The sequence below is a fragment of the Delphinapterus leucas genome, chromosome 7 (assembly GCF_059928025.1).
Source record: "Delphinapterus leucas isolate spDelLeu-1000000601 "Yukka" chromosome 7, BTC_Dleu_Yukka2, whole genome shotgun sequence".
In the NCBI taxonomy this organism is placed as follows: Eukaryota; Metazoa; Chordata; class Mammalia; order Artiodactyla; family Monodontidae; genus Delphinapterus; species Delphinapterus leucas.
Window position 1 is genome coordinate 88,387,272 of NC_143135.1, and position 7,268 is coordinate 88,394,539.

The following is a 7,268-nucleotide window of genomic DNA, read 5'->3' on the forward strand; positions in this document are numbered from 1 at the left end:
GAGAAATAGAATCACACTTATATAGTCACTTAATTTCAACAAAAACATCAGAGAAATACAATGGAGAAAGGAAATGCTTTTCAACAAATGGTATTAGGAAAACTGAATGTTCATGTAGGAAAAAAAAAGAAACTTGTCTCCTATAAACTGAATGTTCATGTAGGAAAAAAAAGAACCTTGACTCCTATATTATACCACAGACACAAACGGATCTTAGGTTTCAATGTAAAGCATAAAACTACCAAGCCTCTGTGAGAAAACAGGATAATATCTTCACAACTTGGGGTTGGGGAGGGAAAGATTTCTTAGGTAAGACACAGAAATAAATGCCCATAAAAGAAAAGAATGATAAATTGTACTGCATCAAGTTTAAAAGCTTATCCTCATCCAAAGACACTATTAGAAAAATGATAGGCAAGCTGCAGCCTGGAGGAAAATATTCACAAAATATATACCTAACAAAGGAATTGTATTCACAGTATATCAAGATCTCCTATAACTCAGTAAAAGGAAGACAAATTAACCTATTAAAAATGGACAAAAGATTTGAACAGACATTTCACAAAGGAAGATGAATGATCAATAAATAAATGTAGAACAAATTGTCCAACATCATTAGTCATCAAAGAAATGCAAATTAAAACCAAAATGAGATAGACCAAATGTTGGCAAGGCAGTGAAGTAACAGGAACTCTCATACATTTCTGGTGAGAGTGTAAAGTGGTATAACTACTCTGGAAAAAGATCTAACACTTTTCTTATAAAACTAAACATATATCTACTGTATGCTCCAGTAATTTTGTTCTTAGGTATTTACCCAAGAGAAATAAAAATGTATGTACACACACACACACACACACAAAGTAAACCAACTTGTACAAGAATGTTCTTAGCAACTGTATCCATAATAACCTAAAACTGGAAACAGCCCAGGTGTCAATCAATAGGAAAACGGATAAAAAAACTACAGTAGATATTCTTGCAATGGAATATTACTCAGCAATGAAAAAGAACAAACTGCCTATACGTGCACAACACGGATAAATATAAAAAACATTATGCAGAGCAAAAGATTTACACAAGAGAGTGCACACTGTCATTCCATTCGTGTTAATTCTACAAGAGGCAACACTGATTAATCTATGGTGAAAAGAAAAATTGGTGGTTGCCTTTAAGGAGGTAGGCATGGAGATTAACTGAGAAGGGTCATGAGGAAATTTTGGGGTTGATGGTAGTGTTCTGTGTCTTGATAGAGATTTGAGTTACACAGGTGAACTAATTTAATGGTACCCTTAAGATTTATCTGTTTCACCATACACAAATTTGACCTCACAATTAAAAAAAAAACAAAACCCTAATCTAATATCAGTTTCTTGTATGCATAGTAAAGTATCTAGGGGTGAGTGTACTGGTATCAGCAACTCACTTTGAAATCTATCTTAATACAAGACAGATTAAAGGAGAAATAGAGGGTGAGTAAATGAGTTAGACAGATTTGTGGTAAAATGTTAATTGTAGAATCTTGGGCAGTGAGTATATGGATGTTCACTGTACAATTCTTTAAATTTCTGTGCATGTTTGAACATTTGCATAATAAGATGATGGGTAGAAAAAAAGTAACACTGATGTGAAAGATCAAAACTCTCCCTGGTGACCTCAGGACATAACCCTGAGGAATTCAGCCCCTGGAAGATGTGCTCTCCGTGCTGCATACTAGCCCATCAGCCCATCTGCGCCATGCATGGGTTATCCAACACCCAGACTTCTCATAAACCCAGCTCATTCATTGCACTGAACTTTCCCAGAAAAAGAATATACAGCAAGTCATTACTACTTCAGCAAGTCTGTGTGTACATTCTAATTTTAAAAACTGTGATTACTAATATGATAAAGCTTATGAGAACTACATTGTTTATGTAAAAAGTACTCTTATTTCAGACCTAAAATTGGTGAAAAATGACAACTGTAAACAGGAAGGCAAATTATTTCCCAGCCAGGAGATTCTATTTCAACATCAGCTATATGAAAACTGATTTACCTCTAAATTTTGTTTATATAAAGTATTTCTATCAAAACTGTGAGCTGTTTTTAAATTGTAAAAGCTTCAGATGCAGGACCTTCTAACCTTCTACTTAAGAGGTACTAACATTTATGAAAGGCTTATGAAATGTCAGACATTACAGTGGTCTCTTTAATTATATTATCACGTATATTATCCCCATTCAAACCGAATTTTGTCTGCTCCAAACTGTTCTTCCTTCCACTATGCTCCATTGCCTCAGATGAGGTAACAATGGCTTTTGATATGTGAAAGAGACAGTTATTCCATGTCAAAAGTGCCCCTAATCAAGACTTGGACATGAAACACAGCAGCAAATGCACAGCAGTCTGAGCTAGTCTCTGTAAGTTGGTGCTGAGTCACTGTGGTGAGCAGACAGGTCTGCTCAAAAGCCCCTTCAGCATCACGAGGATCTCCGGTCTGCCTCCTTGTTTTTGAAGTACATAGACCAGAGTCACCGTTCCCAGGGGTGAACAGGGCCAAATGCTGCAACTCTGAAAACTCTTTATCCTGACTTACTTCCCTAGACATAAAGAAAGCACACCAAAAAATAATAATAATAATAAAAAAATTAAAAAAGAAAGCACACCTCTAGAAATCCAGGTCTGCCATGGCACTGAGGCATTTTTAGTGCATCTTAGCCCCAAAGCCCTTGGACTCTTTACTGGCTTGTGCAGAAAGAATTAGGCTATTTCTTTTTAATAGATGGCTTGCAGATTTCTGTTTAAAAGGGTAATGTGAATATGTAAATCTAAGTCTTTGGGAAAAACAAAAGAAAATCCTTTTCATAATCAAGTGAAATACGTATTTCGAATTATCTCTGTAAAAACTTCATATTAATCATATCCTTCCTCTGAAAGTCATTTTTTGCCAAATCTACAGATTAAGAGACTCTAACAAATACTTTAACAGAACTGAATATTGTGTTGAAGTTGACCAAAATATTAATACATTTTATTTCAGCCCTTTAAATATTCTGATTTGTGTTAAGTATGCCAGGAACCAAGAAGGCAACAAATTCTTGATTTGTAAAGTGTCCCAGCACCAAGTCTGGACATATTAGTTGGTCACTATGATACTGTGATTTATAGTAAGAAATAGATATATTTGGTCTCCATCCCTACTCTTTGCCTCAAATGAGAAACCCTAGGATCATCCCCTGTTAGAATCCCTGGTGTTCCTAGACCTAGTACTGACTTAGAACCCATTATGACAGGGCTCTTCAGGCCAGAGCCAATGTTGTTGGCTGTATGACAAAATGATTAAAAGAATGAGCATTGGACATGGTTGGTTTGAACACCAGCAGGGCCATTTACTGACTGTGTGAACTTGGACGTGTTACTTAGCCTCTTTAAATCTATGTCTTCCTCCCATAAATGGGAATTAAAATTGTACAGTGTTTATTTGCTTTTCGTGAAGATTAAATGAGATGGTAATAACGTTTTCATTGGTAAAGGAGAGACAGGTAAATCAACTGTGTTTAGATCTACCACTCATTTCACTCTATTGCAACTTTCCACTCGCCCCACTAACTCTGAGCTTCCTGTGGTCAGGGCCTGGAATTCCACAAGTACCCCGCACATAAATGCTGTTGCACCTGGTAAACAAAACAAGGGTCTCCAGTCTCATTTACCAGCAGTTGGTGACAACCTTCCTTACACTCCTGGGCCCCAAGTCCTCCAGTTCTCTCAGGCTCTCCAGACATCAAGATCTTTCTCCACTGAAATACACAGAATCTAAGATAGCAAATAAGGACATTGGTCAAGGCTTAGTTATATTCCATCACTGGAAGAAGCAGATTTCTCGGTCCTACATGGCTCATCCTTTAAGGTTTAGTTTGGTTTGAAGGTCATAAAGCCTTCTGCCCAGGGAGACCCTTGACTTGACCACAAGCATAGGCTTATATGGGGGATTCTACCACAGCTGTTGTCCCTGTTATCTTTTCATCTGGTCCAAGCAGCTCCATATTGAATATATCAACCCATTACTGAAGTTTAAACACACAGGTGAGACAAGGGGAGAAGATTCTAAAATCCTGTTCTTTCCTTTATGTTTCATTCTTACATTTGCTTGTGGGAACTACACATATTAAAAGAAAATCCGTGTGCTATCAGATAATGGGCATATGAAATGACTTTAGCCGCTATCTCTCAACTGAATGTATCCACTCTAGAGCCCTCCTATAGTGATTGCTAAGACCACTGGGCTTTCACCCTCTAATGAAGAGATGGTGCAGTACTATACCCCTGCCTGGCTTGGTAGGAAAACAACGCTAATTAAATAGAACAGCATCAATTCTACACGTCATGCACAAGTCGCTGAGATCTCTTTTTCAGCTTTCAGATATGACAGCTATCCCAAAACCACTGGCAGGGGAGGGTAGATGAGCAGTGGTTCTGGGCTTGGGCTGTACACTGGAATCACCTGAGAGCTTTAAAATTCCTGATGCCCAGTTCGCACTCCCAGCAATTCTGTTTTAGTTGATCTAAGTCTTGGTCTGGACACAGGGATTTTTTAAAATTCCCCAAGAAGTTCTAATATTGCAGGCTAGGCAGAGACTGCTGTTAAAGTGTCCCACCTGATTGAATTGGGTAGAAGAAGCCATCACCTTGACCTTAGGAAAAATGTGCCTTCTCTTAAGATTTTCCCAAATGAGTTGACATTGTCATATTCGTACAGGTGTTGCTTTAAGATCGGGTTACATAAAGAAAACCTTTTGTGAGAACTTGATTTTAGTTTTAAGACAGTATGTAATGTGTATCTCATGCTATTACCACTCAAATGAGAAACCCCAGGATCATTCCCTGGTAGAATCGCTGGTGTTTCTAGACCTAGTATTGACTTAGAACCCATTAGGACAAGGTTCTTCAGGCCAGAGCCAGCTTCCCTCCTGTGGTCCCCAGGGGAGCTTTTACTGAGAATTCTAGCCAGCAAGAATCTCAGTTACAAGCTCTGAAGTGGGACGCATGTATCCTAGTAATCACATGAGACAAACCATTGGTGTGCAGACCAAGAAACTACTAATTTATAAGAAAAAAACAGAGAAAAGAAGAAATTAATATCTAGTATCTAATATGTGGACTGAGGTGATCAAACGTCCCAATTTGCTCCAGACTAAAGGATTTCCTGGAACACAGGACTAAATCCAGGAAGGTCCCAGGCAAACCAGGACAAATTGGTCACCTAACATGGACTAATGCTAGCATCCCACTTGGTTATGTGTGATCCATGGTTCTGAAAGTGTCTGCGGGGACAAGTGGAAGTTATGCACGAGAGGAGGGGTGATGGTGATGCCCTTGCTCAGCTTATTCATTTCCATATCATATGGCAACCTTTGAAGTTTACAGGGCAATTACAAATGTGATTAATTTTATAGGTGCAACAGTTTTAAATGATACAATCTTTATAATGATATGAGATTCTTCCACCACAAAGAGAATCACTGACTATCTCATGGCAAAAAAACTCCAAAGAACTGTCAAACTTAAAAATAAATTATTAGCAATTTTTTAAAAATGCAATAGTACTAAATTTTCTGACCTTTTTTGGTTGATAAGTTGACTGTCCAAAATATGCTACCTGCAGATTTTTTTTAAGTAATAATCACAATTTGCATTTAATCCAGCCCATCAAGGTATAGATGACATTTTAATAGTACTTTTAGAAGTAAATGAACGGGGAAAACTTTAGAAAGTGAAGTCTAGTGCATGTTTAGGAATGATTCCACCATGATGTGATATTATTTCTAACAACAATGTAGGTATGTGTCACCTGTAAAACCCCTTATCTTTACACTTTTTTAAAAAGTAGAAGCAGAATTTTTCAGTTTATTTTAAATTTTCCAAATAAAGAATTTGAGTGGTTTTAACTCACTGTGTTAAAAAATAAAAAGTCAACCCCCTTAACTAGTTTGCAAGACTAGCTGACATAAACTAAGATGAAATTTACTAGCCAAATGTTAAAATAAAGCCTTTGCAAAATTGATGGAAGGAATTTCGAAATGAGTTTTGTAATTTACTTAGCACAGCCAATTATATACAATTTTATTTGGATTTAAATATCTTTGTATGGTATCTTTTTCACCTATAACATCTATTCAAGCAGAGAACTGAAATCAATTGAACTAAGACCCAGATCTTCAAACTGGCATATTACAAAGATTTTTAAAAGCAATTAGACATATTCAATAACATTTCTCCCTCTAAATATTATTTATAGTAAATGAGGTCAAAAGTACTTTTATATCATTAATAAAATAATTATTAAAATATTATCTATTTTATACTTACTTCATCTTTTAAATTTCTATTATTGTGACTGTTTTATATTGGATGTTTTATTTATAGAATAGTTCAGGGATAAAATTTAAAAACTACTAAATATGCATATATAAGAAGCTGGCCACCCTCTTCACGTCGTACAGCAAGTGGTCCACCCTTCTATCACATAAGGAGGTGAGGACTGCAAAGTGCATTTTTTTTTTAATTTATTTATTTTTATTTTTGGCTGCATTGGGTTTCTGTTGCCGCATGTGGGCTTTTCTCTAGTTGTGGCGAGCGGGGGCTTGCGGTGCATGGCTTCTCATTGCAGTGGCTTTTCTTGTTGCGGAGCATGGGCTATAGGCTCACAGGCTTCAGTAGTTGTGGCTCAGGGGCTCCAGAGCACAGGCTCAGTAGTTGTGGCGCACGGGCTTAGTTGCTCCGTGGCATGTGGGATCTTCCCGGACCAGGGCTCGAACCCATGTCCCCTGCATTGGCAGGTGGATTCTTAACCACTGTGCCACCAGGGAAGCCCCTGCAAAGTGCATTTTATAAAGAGCTTCCCCTACAGTTGTACCTTAGTAAAGCTGGAGAAAAAAACCCCTCAAATCCTTTTCTTTCCGTATCTTTTTTCTGAATTATGATCTATATGGAGAATAAAAAAAAAAGACAACGGTGATGATAATCTAAACTGAGGTAAATAACTGGATGTACTTTTGTCCCCCTAAACTAGAAATAAGACACACAGCAGAAAAAAGTGGATCATTAAAAAAATCACCCCTGTAAATATTACCAGTGAAGGCAATGAGCTCAGAGGTTCTCAGCAACTCAGAAAATCGCCAGGAAAAGGAGATCCCTCCAAACTGTTACTCATTCCAAGGACTGGTGTTAGAGGAGGCTGCTGGCGTCTTGAGTTCCCATTTCATTGTGATGTCTGGTCCTAAGAGATG